Source organism: Panthera leo, chromosome A3, assembly GCF_018350215.1.
Source record: "Panthera leo isolate Ple1 chromosome A3, P.leo_Ple1_pat1.1, whole genome shotgun sequence".
NCBI classification, from domain to species: domain Eukaryota; kingdom Metazoa; phylum Chordata; class Mammalia; order Carnivora; family Felidae; genus Panthera; species Panthera leo.
Window position 1 is genome coordinate 108,735,355 of NC_056681.1, and position 15,116 is coordinate 108,750,470.

The 15,116-nt window shown below is 45.3% G+C and overlaps 1 long non-coding RNA gene across 1 annotated transcript; it reads left to right on the forward strand.

Moving 5' to 3' along the window:
* The first annotated feature begins 577 nt into the window (after positions 1–577).
* LOC122215112 lies at positions 578–8,532 on the forward strand. Its single transcript, XR_006200245.1, has 5 exons — positions 578–711; positions 1,717–1,860; positions 3,594–3,746; positions 7,189–7,408; positions 8,417–8,532. It is a non-coding gene; the product is annotated as an uncharacterized LOC122215112 (long non-coding RNA).
* Positions 8,533–15,116: the final 6,584 nt, after the last annotated feature.

The following is a 15,116-nucleotide window of genomic DNA, read 5'->3' on the forward strand; positions in this document are numbered from 1 at the left end:
GGATTCTCTCTCTCCCTCTCTCTCTACCTCTCCCCTGTTCCCACTCTTTCTCTCAAAAATAAATAAATAAACATTAAAAAAGAAAACCCCAAACAAATAGAAATGTCTTCAGTCTTTCTCTACAACCAGGGACCTAGCCTTCTCGCACAGGCTCCTAGAGGAAGAGAAGCATCCGGACCCACCCGATGCCTAAATGGCTCCCTCCCTGGCCATCCCAAAGCTACAGAGGCTTTATCAAAAGCAGCTCCAGCCTCTTTCCCAAGTAGGCAATTTCATATCTCTGCTTCCATCTCTGTCTTCCTACTTCGTCTTCTGAGTGTCCAATCCAGGCCCCCGAGGTCACTTCTCACCAACTGCCACTTGGTTCCAATCAGTGTGTGTGGTTCAGCAGTGTGTGTGTGTGTGGGGGGGGGGGGGGGAGAGGGGGCAGTTAAAGATGAAGCCACTGGGAGTACTCTCCTCTGCTCGAGGGACAGCACTGAGGGACACTCTACCCTCACTCAGCCACCCACAGTCCACTCCTGCCTGATCCAGCAGAGGAGCAATCATCACATGTCATATTTGCAAACTGTTAGATAAGTAACGAAAGCAACCTCACTTTGTTTGGCCTGATAGTTTAATGTCTTTTTTCCACTTATTTGAGGATTACCCGGAACATCAACGCAGTGTATACAACATACAATCATCAATGGTGTGTGCAGTACCTACAAGGTATATTTATTTCACAGGCAATCAGGGTTCTACAAATTTCATAACTTCAATTACTTAAGTTGTTTAAGTGGAAAAAACTTTTTTAAAGGGATAGCACCTTAATTTATAATTTAAAGAATTTGCAAATGTAACTCATCTACCTGTGCTTCCCTCACTAATATTTTAATTATCTTTGATTCTTCCTTTGAAGGATGAACATTTTGGAAGTACGTGCTTATCTCTTTTGAGCCTTTTATCTTGTGCCTTTATTGTCTTTGCTGAAATTTTTGGAGAAGGATATTAAAATTTGTCATTACCAGTACTGTGGGCTCCCAATGGGGCGGAGGGAGAAAAAAATTGCAACTGATGCTGATTACGGGTGAGGGGGAAATAGCTGGGGTATAGGAGAATGGCAACAGACTCCCCCTCCCCCAGGAGTAGAACCCATGGTTCAAACCACTAAGCTTGGGGAGTGGTACTAAGTGTGATCTGGACAGGGCTGGTCCATGGGAGAATTGTATCCAAGTTAAGCAGGTAGAGCAGAGGGTAGGATATCTAAGGAGAGTTTGGGTGTACTATGTATATCCAACATGTTTATCCAACATGTCCATCTGTCCTGGGGAAGAGACAGGAATGAGCAGGGCCCCAGCCAATTGGACCGGAGCTCAGGAATGGGCCCTAGTCCCAACAGGGAGCTGGAGAGGAAATTGGAACCAGAAATCATGGCAGAGAACAGTCAGACAGATGGACCATATGTGGTTGCTTGGGATAGGGAGACTGCAGCTCCCATTTCTGTGGACACCCAAAGGCAGATTCATTCTTGCCAGGAGCACTGGACACTGGGCATGGGGCTCTTTCCAGCTCCCCGTCAACAGCGGAGAAAGCTGCAAGCCTGCATTGCAAGCCTGGCTTTGCATGGGCTCAGAGACCAGGCTAAATGAGCCTACAGATCTTGGAGCTCCTTTCTCTGAAAGGAGAAGCTTTCTTTTCTGAAGAGCTTTCTTTTCTCTCTCCCTCCTTATCTAGCCATAGATATTACCATCTTACATTTACAGTTGGCACTTTACCGGTTACAAAGCAATTTCATACATACTGCCTCAGACAGAATCTAATACCAGCCTGAAAGATGAATCAAGGAGGAATTACTACATATGAGGAAATGGAAGTCAAGTAAGTGCCCAAGGTCACACAGTGAATCCTGTTATTATGCCCCCCCCCCACTCAAGTACAGGACTGCCCACATTCTGAGATAAATTCCGAGGATGTCTATAGGAAGCCGCTGGCCCAGAAAATCTATGATTCTGATGAGCTGCATGTTGGGCACTGGGAGCCTTACCTGAGTGAGTTCCCTGGGCCCTTGCTTCTTGGGTCTTTAGTCCTCTAACTGGGCTTTTCCATCCTGTAGTAGCTGTTTCTGAGATGTACCTGCCTAAGCTCATCGGGCTTACCTGCTCCCCTCTCCCTTGAATGATGCCCCTGGAGTTGGACCTAGGTCCTCATAATTTGCCTGCAAAGCCTATACCTGTCTCTTGTAAGGAAGTGGTAGGCTAGTTATCTCTAGATCGTTTAGGGCTAAGGGCCTGGGGGAGCAAACACTTGGGTACATCCTGCCCCACATTTTATTCCCTTTCATGAGGAATGTCTTGTGTGTCCTTTTTGATGGTTTAAAAAGTATGCCTCTTTTATAGACGGTGGTCTTGCTATTATGATGATCTCTCTCCAAGAATCTTTGCTCTTTGTGGGGTATGACAGTAAGTGTTGATGCCACACGTGCAAGTGCTGAAAGGTGACAATTAATTCGTTTAAGGTCACAAACCAAGTCAGAGATGAGACAGAAACAGCCTCTAAATCTTCTCTTTCCTCCTAAATTGTCTTTCTCCAAAATGACAGGCAACACTGGAGAGTCCGGATTCTTTTTCTATTCAGCTGGGACAAAGAACGAGTTATAAATCTCCTGCAGTAAAAAATGCCATGAAAATGATCAAAAGAGACATGATGTTAGCAGTCATTCTTTTCTCATTGTTTGGTCTCCTTCTTAACATCTAAAGCAAGCGCTCAGAGAAGATACTAAGGGTGGGGCGGGCACAGTTTAGAGTTTTACCAAATGCTCAACATCACTACCTCCACCCTCCCACTGCCTAGTTCCAAAGGTCCTTATAACTCTGGATCTCTGGACTTTGTTAGGGGCCCAGGATGGGCCTCAGACAGTGATGCTAGTCACGGAATTAGTAAGCACTTCTGTGCAGTAGTCTGAGCATTGGTGCAGTGGGTCTCAGGGGCTTTTTGACTATGTTTGAAAGTGGACCGGACGGGCTTTGGCATGGAAATAATGAGGAAGAAGCTAAGCCAGGATGTCATCCCAGCTGCAGTCTAGCTTTGTTTGATATGATCCCAAAGGAGCACGGATGGTATCCCAGAGCTTGTTCCACCTTGCGATAGGGCTGCAACTGTTTGTATAAGGGGCTACTCCATATCAATCAGACATTGGCCCACTGCCCCAAACGGAAGGGATGGTGCAATCTCCAGGACGAGGGGCTCCCATGCAGTGAAAGTCAATTCTCCAGAGATGAGGCCAGCAGTGAGCCCTTCACAGCTATCCAGGAGGGGGACCAACAAAGTCCATCTGGTACAGGGGGATGAATGGTGATCATCACAGGCCACCTGGCAGAGCTGAAGCCATAGAAATACCTATCATATTTTGACTTCCTGGTACTAGACTGAGCAGGTCTTATTGGGGGACTGATCTAGGTTTTGTGAGTCCTGAAGCTTATTACAATTTGGGGAGCCTTCTCTAAGAAAAAGGACACAAAACTATGTCAAAATTAGGTTCCCAGCCTGTGCAGATAGTAGGTCCTGAAGCTAAAGCTGTGTAGTCCCATCCCATCTTTTGCTTCTTTCTGCAGAAGAGAAGACTGAGGATCAGAGTTTAAGGAAAATTGCCCAAGGACATCAGTCAAGGAAGTGGCTGGAGCTGGAGCCCTATCCTTCTGGCTCGTAGTCCAGAGCCTGCTCTGTGATAACACCAGTCAAGCCCACAGCAGAAGGCTGCTAGGAAGGTCAGGAGATAACAAATGGGAACATGCTTTGTAAGCTCTCCCTGAAGGGTCATGTGGCTATAAGGCATTATGATTAAACGGGCAATTGATCTGGGAGACGGGATGTTGCCAAAATGAATAACTTGGTCAAAGAATATATATATATTCTCTCCTCCTGCGTTTTCCACACTGGTTTGCTAGGTTTATACAATAGCAAGTATCTCTGGCTTGATTCAAACCTGCGAGCTCCCAAAATTGGCATGAGTAATAAATTGATAAATCTCCCAGGCTTGTGGCTCCTTGCCTGAGCATGAACGCAGAACACAAAAACTTTATCATAGAAAACAAGAGCATACCTCCTTATCACTCTGCCAGAATGAATAGTTGATGAGCCCTCAACGGTTCTTAAGAGGCTGAGGAGATAAGAGAAGTAAGGGGGAAGGGGTGGTCTCCTGAATGATAGAGTAGCTTCCTAAAAACATTTTCTCTGTCCAAAAACCGTTGCCAATGGGCACAGCTAACTCTAGGTCTTGGATACTCCAGTTTATGCCCAGTGAGTTTTTCTTCACCCAAGTTTCATCAGCAATGAGTCAAAAGGGCCCACCAATCCCCTGAAGGTAACTGGGGGTCAATAAACTGGGATTCTGTTGAGCCCAACCAAGCTCATTTGCATATAGTCATTTGCACTATATAGAGAATTAAGGCATGAGGGCTTGAAAATTTGCCCTTTTCTATTTTTAAATCACTGATCTGGGCTCCTTGCCTGAGTAGAACTTACTAGTGGCATGCTCTTTCTCCATCCTCTCCTGGCCTTTCTTGGTTTTCGTACGGCAAGGCCATTTCCTTTAAGTGTGTCTCAACTTCTGGGGCCCTGGTGCTGGGGATGGGCCTTGTGGGGATTCCCTGTCACCACTTTGTTTATAGAGCCACTCTCTGCTGGAGAGTGGAGGAAGGGGTGTGGGTAGGGGCTGATGGGTACAATGAGACTGTTTTCAAAATCTTGGGAGTTTAGAATCTTGCTGCTTTGAAATGCAACTTTAATTGCCCAGGTTGTACGTTGCAGACCAATCCCTTGAAGCAGAAGTGAGCCATGCAGTGAAGCTAACATGTGGGCCAAAGAGGGAACCACATCTTTGGAATTTCCCTAACTTTTTTGCATCCCAGAATTCTAGGTCAAGGGCTGCAACAAGCAGGCACTTAGATGTTACATTTAAGGAGGTATTTGACTATTTACTTTCGAGAAGCAATAACCCCAAAGCCAATTGTAAGGAACTCCTAAATTAGAATGTACGCTGCTTAGACCATTGTCTGTATCATGTGACCCTGCTTGCTATTGCGCCAAAGGAACAAAGAAGAAAACAAATTGATTTCCTCTTTCCCTCGGAACAGAAAATGCACAAACATGGGATATGGGGTAGAAGGTCTACACTTTCTATCTGTGCTAACTTTCTAAATTTGGCCAAGATCAATAAAACGGAAACCACTCTCGTCAGTAAAATGGAAGGGACGATGGGAGTCACTGTACCTGAAAAGAGGGAAGTTATGAGGATTGTGATTAGAAATTGTTGAAGTGTAAGAGAAAAAAATAGCTTCTACTGGAACGAAGGACTTCAGGTGACATCACGGACATGACCCCTTCATTGTCCCCACATTTCCATTTCTAACACTAATCCTGCTGGAACAGGTCATGTGGCCACAACGCCCATGCCAACAGCCCTTCTCCTCTCAGCACTACTTGGATAGTAGTAAAAGTAACTGCAGCCAATGTTTATTAAGTATGTGCAATGAGCTTTATCATCTCACTTATTTTTCACTATAAGCCTTTGTGGTATCATCATTTTTCAGATGTGGGAGCCCAGGGGTTAAGTCACTTGCCTAAGATTACACAGCTAACAGAAATATAGTTCTTTCGCTTTTTCTAAGTGTCCTCATTCACTCTGGCTCAGATCATCTTCTTGTTGTTGTTATTTTGGTCTTCTGGTCTTTTTCTGAGGTTTCCACCTTACGCTGCCTGTTAATTTCATTGACATATCTCCAAATTCAAGGAGATCCAGTGAGGTGAATCCTACCAGATTGCATACTCTATGAGAATAAGGAACTGTGCCTGCCATGTTCATGCCTATATCCTCTGACACATAGTAGGTGCTCCGTACATATCTGTCATATGAAATATTTGTTAGTGAAAGAATATGTCCATGGGGATTTGCTTTTGGGTTGAGGTCAGGCTTCTTGAAGCTCTGGGTCTGGGTTGACTGTTCCTGGGAAGTATTCTCTGGGATTTGAAAGGTCTGGGCAGGCAGATCCCTCCCCTCCACACCCCCCCCAGAGCAGCCCTGATAGAACTACAGAGACAGGATCCATCCAGAATATATGGCTGGGTTCTGAAGACTGTTTGGAAGAATGCATAAAACACCATAAGGTGGAGTAATTGTTCAAGAGACGTATGTATGTGTGTGGTATTAAGGCCAGAATGAAATTTCTGCTGAGAATCCTCATAAAGAGATGGTGATTATACCACGTCTTCGATGACATCCATGCAGGAGACACCATGGAGATATTCTATGGCTCTTTTCTGTGGCTATACTCAGTAGAGGTGGATGGTAGTTTCCAGAAGTGCAGTCAGAAGTCAACAGGCCCACCTCTTGGATGCCACTGAAGAGGCAGCCTTCTCTCTGTTTCTACTCATCCCAGTCCCCCTGATTGATTCATTGTAGGGGCTTTGCCCCCTGGGACCAGTTGGGCACCCTGGGGAGACTTCACTCTTAGATTGTTCTAAAAGCAGCCCTAAAAATTCAAACACATGCCTTCATACACCCTGTGCCTTCTCTCTGACCCCTTACTAATCCCGAAATATGCTGGACCCAAAAGACCATTTTGCTTGGAGGGAGACAAAATAAGGAATAGTAATATTTGCTTTCTAAATAAGATGATGGAAAAAATGCAAAACAACCCAGCAATAGCCGCCCATTTTGCAGCTGGTGTCCTTTGTTTTGATGCAAATTTAAGACAGACCCTGGCTGGTAAAGCGAAAGTGGCAGCACAGGATCTGGTTCCCCAGAAATGTGAGTTTTCATTCTCTTTGGTGTGCTTTGCTGATGCCAAAGGCTTTTGGAAAAGCCACTTATTCAAAATCAACACTTACAAAATTTTCCAGCCCACGGGGAGTCTTACAATTTTCTTTGGAGCAGCAAAATAAATTCCAGACCTTATCATTTTGTCATTTAAAGTCCCCAAATCTAGAGCCAGTGTGATTAGGAACGCTGGCAGAGTCAAAGGGAAAAAGCTCTCTCCCAAGACCTCGTCGCGTCCCAGTGAGTTTGCCAGTTCTGCCTGTCTGTCCAGCAAGAGATTGTGTAATCCCAACGCTCCTGGGAGCCTACCAGTGCTGAAAGAGCCTGCCTGGTACTTTAATCTAGCCCAGCAGGTACCCCAAACAAAGAACTTCTTCATTGTCCCTCCGCAGAACCAGCTTGGACCACATCGTGCTGGATTTAAAGCTATAAACCAGCCACCAACCAGCACAGGAGGCTCAGAGACAAACCTCATCTTATTTGCGGAAGTCAGGACTTGTGAGCTGACTACTGTTGCACATCCCCAATGAGGATGGCACCTGAGGGTGTGACCTCCGAGTACAGCATGGCAAATGTAGGATCCACTGAAGGAAGAGCCTCTGGCTGGAGCAGGTGACAGAACCCTGTTCCCTGAAGGAGGTGGTGTCCTGGAGGTTGGGGAGCTCTGATTCCCCTCGGAGCAGCAGTATTACCTGTAAATTCTAATCTCAAGGAAGTCTGGAAAGCTTCCTGTCTTTCAGACAGAATTTATCTTTTAAATATGTCCGCTGTTACGACTCTGTTTCTTGTTGAACAAGCTGTCCAGCGTTACAAAGAGTGCCCTTTTAAAATGTAATTACTTTACGGTAGGTTCTGCCTTAAACATGACCAGAGACTTTTTTTTTTTTTAAGTGTATTTATTTGGGGCGCCTGGGTGGCTCAGTTGGTTAAGTACCCGACTATTGATTTTGGCTCAGGTCATGATCTCACAGTTGGTGAGTTCGAGCCCTGAATCGGGCTCTGCGCTGATGGTGTGGAGCCTGCTTGGGATTCTTTAAAAACAAAACAAACAAAAAAAAGTGAGTTTATTTATTTGAGAGTGAGAGAGAGAGAGAAGGGAGAGAGAGAGAGAGAGAGGGAGCACATGAGCAGGGGGAAGGGCAGAACAAGAGGGAGAGAGAGAATCCCAAGTGGGGTCTGCACTGTCAGCACGCAGTGATCATGACCGGAGCCAAAATCAACAGTCAGATGCTTAACTGAGCCACCGAGGTGCCCCTAAACATGACCAGTTTTCTAGAAGTGACAATCAGGAGCAGGGAGGAAAAGGCTGGGGTGGGGGTGGGAGCCCAGAGCCCAGACAGGGCAAGGCTTAGATGGGAAGAGATTGAAAGAGAAATATTTTGTTTCTAGACCTCATTGCCTCCCAGTGCCACCAGTAAGACAAAATAATGCGACGGGATCCCTCTGTTGTAAATGGGTTGAGGACAGAGCCAGGCTGGGAAGGAAAGGGGAAGAAAGAAGGAAGGAGGAGAAAGAAAAGGGAGAGGTGAACCCTTGGTGGGGGGTGGGATTGGGGCTAGTCTCAGAGTGTGCAGGGGGCGGTGGGGACATGCCCAGTTTTGCCCCCTCTTCCCCCCACAGCTCTTGGCTACTGATCGAGGGTCCGTGGATGTGTCTGAAGGTGCAGGCCGTGTGGTGGAGCAAAAGTGGCCCTGTCCCGGATGGTGGACGTCCTGGTCCCTGTCCTGCATGACCTGGCAGGGTGACCTCCAGGGTTTCTTATCCTTAACAGGAGGGGCTGGCAGAATGGGACAGTTCTCCAATTGTGAGAGGGTGATGATTTGAAAAGGCCTGGGATTCCACCACCAGTGGGGAGCAACCCCCTGCCCAGAAGACGTCCTAGTTAACCCAGGGGAAGGCTAGCTGTAGAGGCCCCGTGTTCCCATGCCCAAGCCTCGAGCCTTCAGCCTCGAGCCTCGCTTCTTGGCAGAAAGTTTACAGGAAAAGTGCTTGGAGACTGCTGCTAGTCTTAATTCCTTTCTTTAACCTTGAGATAAGAATGCCTTTGTTTGAGTCTCAAGCAAGTCTCAAGTTATGTAACTCACTCTTATTAAAACTCTCCCTGACTGTTTTATATTCAGCCTTTTAGCTGCCCTGGTTTGTGGCTTTAATTGAATAGGTGGCCTTGTATTGATGCTAAGTTTTTTTGTCTTTGTCTTTCAGATCTTGACAGGATAATCACATGGGTTTGTTTAGTAAACACGGAGGCGGCTCCACAACCCAGCTGCCTGGCAAAGGGCCTGTGACTGCTCTGGGAAAGCTTTGCTCCTAGCACAGCGCTTCAGAAAGAGTTTTCAGGGGACCCAGTCCCAACTGAGCCAGATCGGCCTCCTTTCCAAACCCATAGCCCCTTCAGAGAGCCAGACAGTTTTGCAGGGGAGCTGTCTGTCGGTGCCCGCAGGGGAACTTTGCATTGGGTAGTTGTATGACTATGCACCCAACAGCCACTACTGAGGCGCTGGGCTTGCTGGGATGGATGTGTATGTAAATTAAAAAAAAAAAAAAGAGCCTGGAGGTATGTTGGTAAAACTAGAAGTTTCCTTGAACCCTCGTGTTCTGTCCTGCTAAGCATTTGGGAGGTTCCCATCCATTGATTAGCTACTTGATGTGCTAGGTACAGGGATGGGGTAAGGAGATGAATAAAATAAGACCTGTTCTCAAGGAACTCAACCAGTCCAGTGTGCGGCTGGGGGGGACATGCAAGGACACACAGGTCAATGACTAACTCTGATACAGTGAGGTTGGTGCCTTAACTGGGTGATGCACTCAGTGTCATGGGAGCAGTAATTGGAGGAGGAGGAGGAGGAGGAGGAGAAGCCTTCAGCTTTATAGAATACGGGTGCAACAGGGGTTTGACAGGAGAACGGGCGGAAGGGCATACAGGCATGAGGAACAGCAGGTGCAAAAATATGGGGCCAAGAGAAGATGTGGGTGTCGCCAGAACAGGAACACGTTGCTGGAGGTTTTTACAGGTGCCGGGAAGGTAGTGGAGGTGCAGGAGGGTAGAAGGCTTGGAGGAGCCATGGGGACTGGGGCTGGGAAGGTTATCTGGGGCAGGATTGCGGAAAACCTGGCTCCAGGGCCTCCTAAGGCAAAGAGAAGGAGGGAGTAGGGCAGCCCGTAGAAATGTAGATCCCAGACTTCCTGGGCTGGTGAGAAGGACCCTGAAGTAGTCAAAAGGAAGCATATTTACAAGCCTCTGGGTCCTGATTGTTGCTGAAGCTGATTCTAGAAATTTGTAATTGCGTTTGGGTACATTCAGGAGTAGGGGCAGGTTTGGAAAGATCTTTTAAAGAAAAAGAATACCAACTTTGATTACAAGAGTGCTGGAGTGCCTTCCCGGGCCCGGAAGAGCCTTGTACAAGCAGGGCACTCTGAAGCTTATCTTCCATTAGCCTCAAAGTGAACCCACCCCTGGAAACTGAGTGGTGTTTATATAAAATACTGCAAGTCAGAAGTAAAGCCTGATTTTATGATTTCATAGCTATTCCCCTGGGAGAAAAGTCTTTTGCTGCCAGTTATTTCTCTTCTATAAACAAGTCTTAGTCCTGTGCCCTCTTTTCTACCGACCCCCTTTCCCTAGCTGACCAGCTTCTGGCACAATCCGTGATGTTTCCTGCACTTGAGCCCCTACCTGCCTTTCCAGCCACCTCTCCGATCGCTCCCTGCTCCAGCCCCAGGGCCTCTCTGTCTGGTCCTCGCACATGTCAAGCTCCTTCCTATTTTAGTACCTTGGCCTCAGCCTTCCCTCTCTGCCTGGAGCACTTTTTTTCCAGAACTTCCTCCTCACTTTCAGCACACAGCCTCAACGGCCCCCTCTCTGACGTCCCTGCTCACCCAACCTAACGAAAACTCCTAGGCACACTCTATTGCATTGCTTTGCCTTATTTTCTCCATGGCACATTTTCACGAACCAAACTCACTTATTTATTTATTACCATGGAAGTACAGTTGACATACAGTGTTGTGTTGGGTTCAGGTGCACAACATTCAACAACTCTATACATTACTCAGTGCTCATCATGGTAAGTGTCATCACCACCTATTGCCACACAACATTATTACAATATTATTGGCTGTCAAAGTCGTCTTGTTTTATTTATTTACTTTTTGACTTTTTACCATCTATAAAAATACCTCCTCATCACATGAGTTGCTCGAACACTGGGACCTCGTTTGTCTCGCACACTGTGCTATGCTTTAAAACAACAGAGTTTACTGGTAGCATTCTTACGTAATTATAATACTTTGCATCTGCGTAGCCCTTTCTAGTTTCCAAAACATTTTTACATACATAAGCTCACTTTTCCCTCCAAACAACCCAATGGTGTAAGTAGGAGAGGGATTGTTTTGGCTACATCTTAAACATGAGTAAATTGAAATTTAGAGGGGTGGAATGACTTGTTACAGTTTTCCAGCTGATAAGTGACGGCCCCAGGTCCCCTTCCATCAAGACGAACTCTCTTTTCCTCCTGGCTCGTATTTTGCTAAGACTTGTTTCTTCTCCTGTTCCCCAGAGCAAGGGAATCCATCCACGTAGGGATTGAGAAAGCACCTGTCCCTGTCTCTCCGAGAGGAAAGGAAACGAGAGCACATAAAGATTTATGGCAGACAGCCTAACCTTCACCTGTGGGCTGAGCAGAGAATGAGACTGATAATAATCTCCTTTGGACAATAACGACACATTCCCTATGTGCAGCAGAATTGTGTTACCTATCATGAAAATTGAAAGGGACTTGAATTTTCATTTTGATTTAATGTTGAAAGCATCAACTGCTGGGCAATTTCACATATTTTACCCTTAAAGGCAAACCTATTATTAAATGGTGATTGAAGAATGAAAGCCAAACTTGCTATTTTTAAAAATAGAGGTATGACAAGTAATGTTTTTCTAAAGTTGTCTAGAGACAACTAGAGAATCAGTAACAGAACAGGGAGTTCAGAAACCTGCAATTCCTGGTCCCAGTCAGAGACGACTGGCAGTCAATTTCTACAACTCTTCGGGCTTTGAATCTCGACTGGTAGAGATCTTTAGAAAATGTTGATGCATTTGAAACACTTGACGTGACCCTTATATGGATTACTTTATTGACAAATTACGTAGAAATGTGTGCAAATCACAGACCCAGATGGGGCACCTGGGTGGCTCAGTTGGTAAGCGGCCAACTCTTGATTTCAGCTCAGGTCATGATCTCATGGTTTGTGAGTTCGAGCTCTGCATCAGGCTCTGTGCTGACAGCTCAGAGCCTGGAGTCTGCTTCAGAGTCTGTCTCCCTCTCTCTCTGTCCCTCCCCTGCTCCAGCTCTGTTCTCTCTCTCTCAAAAATAGAATAAACATAAAAAAAAAAAAAGTGTGCAAATCACCTACAGCTCAGTGAATATGCACAAAGTGAACATTCATTTGACCACCTCCCAGATCAAGAAATAAATCATGATTATCACTCCTCTTGCCTGTCATTCCAATAACTACCCTCCCTGAACAAAGGTAACCACTATCTTGAGTTCTACCACAATAGATAAATTTTATCTGCTTTTGAACTTTATACAAATGGAATCATGTTGTATGTAGTTGTCTTTTTTTTTTTTTTTTGGTCTGGCTTTTTTTGCTCCACATTATGTTGGACTCATCCATATTGTTGGGTATAATTATGGTTTGTTTATTCCCAGGGCTCTTTAGTGGCTTCTTGCCTGAGTATGTGACATATCTATTCTGCTATTGATGGCCATTTGAGTTGCTTCCGGTTGGGGGCTGTTATGAACAGGGCAGCTATGACCATTTTTTATATGTCTTTTGGTGAAAATATATATGGATTTCAACTGGGTATAAATCCAGGAGTAGAATTTCTGGATCATAGGATATATTTATATTTACACGTACTGCCGAAGGATTTCCCAAAGTGGTTTTACTGATTTGTTCTTCCATCATTGATGTATGGGAGGTCCAGTTGCTCCACATTCTTTTCAACACTTGACATTATCTATCTACTCATTGTAGCTATGCCAGAATGCAATCATGTGTGTATATATATGTATATATATTTTTTTAACGTTTATTCATCTTTGAGAGACAGAGCATGAGTGGGGAGGAGCAGAAGAGACAGAGAGAGAGAGAGAGAGAGAGAGAGAGAGAGAGAGAATCTGAAGCAGGCTCCAGGCTCTGAGCTGTCAGCACAGAGCCCAATGTGGGGCTCGAACTCACGAACCATTAGATCATGACCTGAGCCGAAGTTGGATGTTGACCAACTGAGCCACCCAGACGCCCTGTTGGTGGGTTTTAATATATTAAATTATAATTGGGGCGCCTGGGTGGCTCAGTCGGTTGAACATCCGACTTCACCTCAGGTCACGATCTCGCGGTCCGTGAGTTCGAGCCCCGTGTCAGGCTCTGGGCTGATGGCCCAGAGCCTGGAGCCTGCTTCCGATTCTGGGTCTCCCTCTCTCTCTGCCCCTCCCCCGTTCATGCTCTGTCTCTGTCTCAAAAATAAATAAATGTTAAAAAAAAATTAAAAAAAAATAAAAATAAAAAAATTATAATTAATTTAATTTGTTATAATTTATTATATATATAGATTAAAGTTTATCTATTTATTTTGAGAGAGAGCGGGGGAGTGACAGAGAGAGGAGAGAGAGAATCCCAAGGAGGCTCCACACCGGCAGTGCCGAGTCCAATGTAATGCTCAAACTTATGAAACGCCAGATCATTACCTGAGCCAAAACCAGCATTCAGACACCCAACCAACTGAGCCACCCTAGCGCCCCAATTTGTTATAACTTAATAAATGTATTTGCGGAATGGTACCTAAGAAACCCGAGATTAGGTAAAGATTAGATCAATTTTGTTTCACAATTATATTCTTACGTTCTCTAATTCCTTCATATATATAGGTTCAGCCTACCCAACAAGACGGCAAGTCTCCTGAGGTCAAGGGTTTTGTCATAAAGTTCTTTCACATTTGTTATAGCCCTTAGCACAATGCTGGGCACAGAGTAGTTGTGGTTAAATTGGGCTAAACTAAATAATGGAGGCAAACCCACTACAGTCTATGGAATATCTCTCTGTTCACAGATCCTTGCCAAATCGCTGTTTTCAGGCACTTCGTAGGGTGATGCAAGGATCCGAGAGGAATTCTAGAAGATGTCCAATTCCTTGATGTTCTACCAGGACCTACATTCCAGGCACTAAAATTCTTTAGGTAGAATGAGCCCTTCTATTTTCAACAGGATTTTCCTGAGGCATGTTCCTTAGGCCACCAGAAAGTAGACTGTCTTACCCTGAGTTATCAGGAGGAAGCTGTGCTTGTGCCCTTCCGTGCTTAAAGGGGTGCTTTGGACTCAAAATGTCTGATCTTATTACACTAGCCTAATTTCCCTATGGCTGCATCCAGTTTGATAGAAATTTCTCCAAAGGCCACAGTAATCTCTGTGAAACTCAGTTCCCTGTTTGGCTGATTTTTTTTTTTTTTTTATCTGTCCTAATTTTTAAGTACTATTTCTGTCATCTCATCAGCGAAAGGATCTGTACTCAATTGCCCATTTCAACATGCAGCCTTGTATCATGCTATGCACATTTTTGTTCATATTGAATATCGGCTATTTCTGGAGTGAGATCCTGAGACTTTAAGTTAGTACATTTGAACAGTTCTGATTTAGTTTGGAAGCAGGCACTCGCTGAAAATAATTGGTAAGAATATTCCTCCACTCCCATCCCTGGCCTTTCAGTTTTGGATTCTGACCTTCAGCAAGGAAGATAGGTTTAAATGGATGTGGTCTTTAAGTGAGGGTTAAAGAAAGAAAGAAATGGCCCTCAAGAAACATGTATAGAATGCTGACAAAACAGAGCCAGTTTCCAGACTCCATTTGGGCCACCTACTGTCAGACCTATCCAAGTAAGAGTGTGTGTGTGTGTGTGTGTGTGTGTGTGTGTGTGTGTGTGTGTGGTGGGGGGGGGGGAGGGGGAGGGAGGGGAATGGTATAAGAAACGAGAAATCCCTGAAAAGAATATTGTGGTAAGATCCCAAAAGCATATCAGTCAGTAATTGTATACAGTCACTAATGGGAACAGCCTTGTTCTACGAGCTAAAATCATGATCGTTAGGTAATCAGATCTACTGCTCTGGGGCCTCCCCCGACACGGTGATTGTTGTAGACTAGATCAGGACATAATAGCATGTTTGATTCTTTCCTCCTTCTCTCCTATCAGGGCTGGCCAGTCGCCCAAGATTTGCGGGGAGAGGGAGGAGGGCTGTGAGTTTCAGAATGTTGTTTTCCTCGGGGATGGGCCT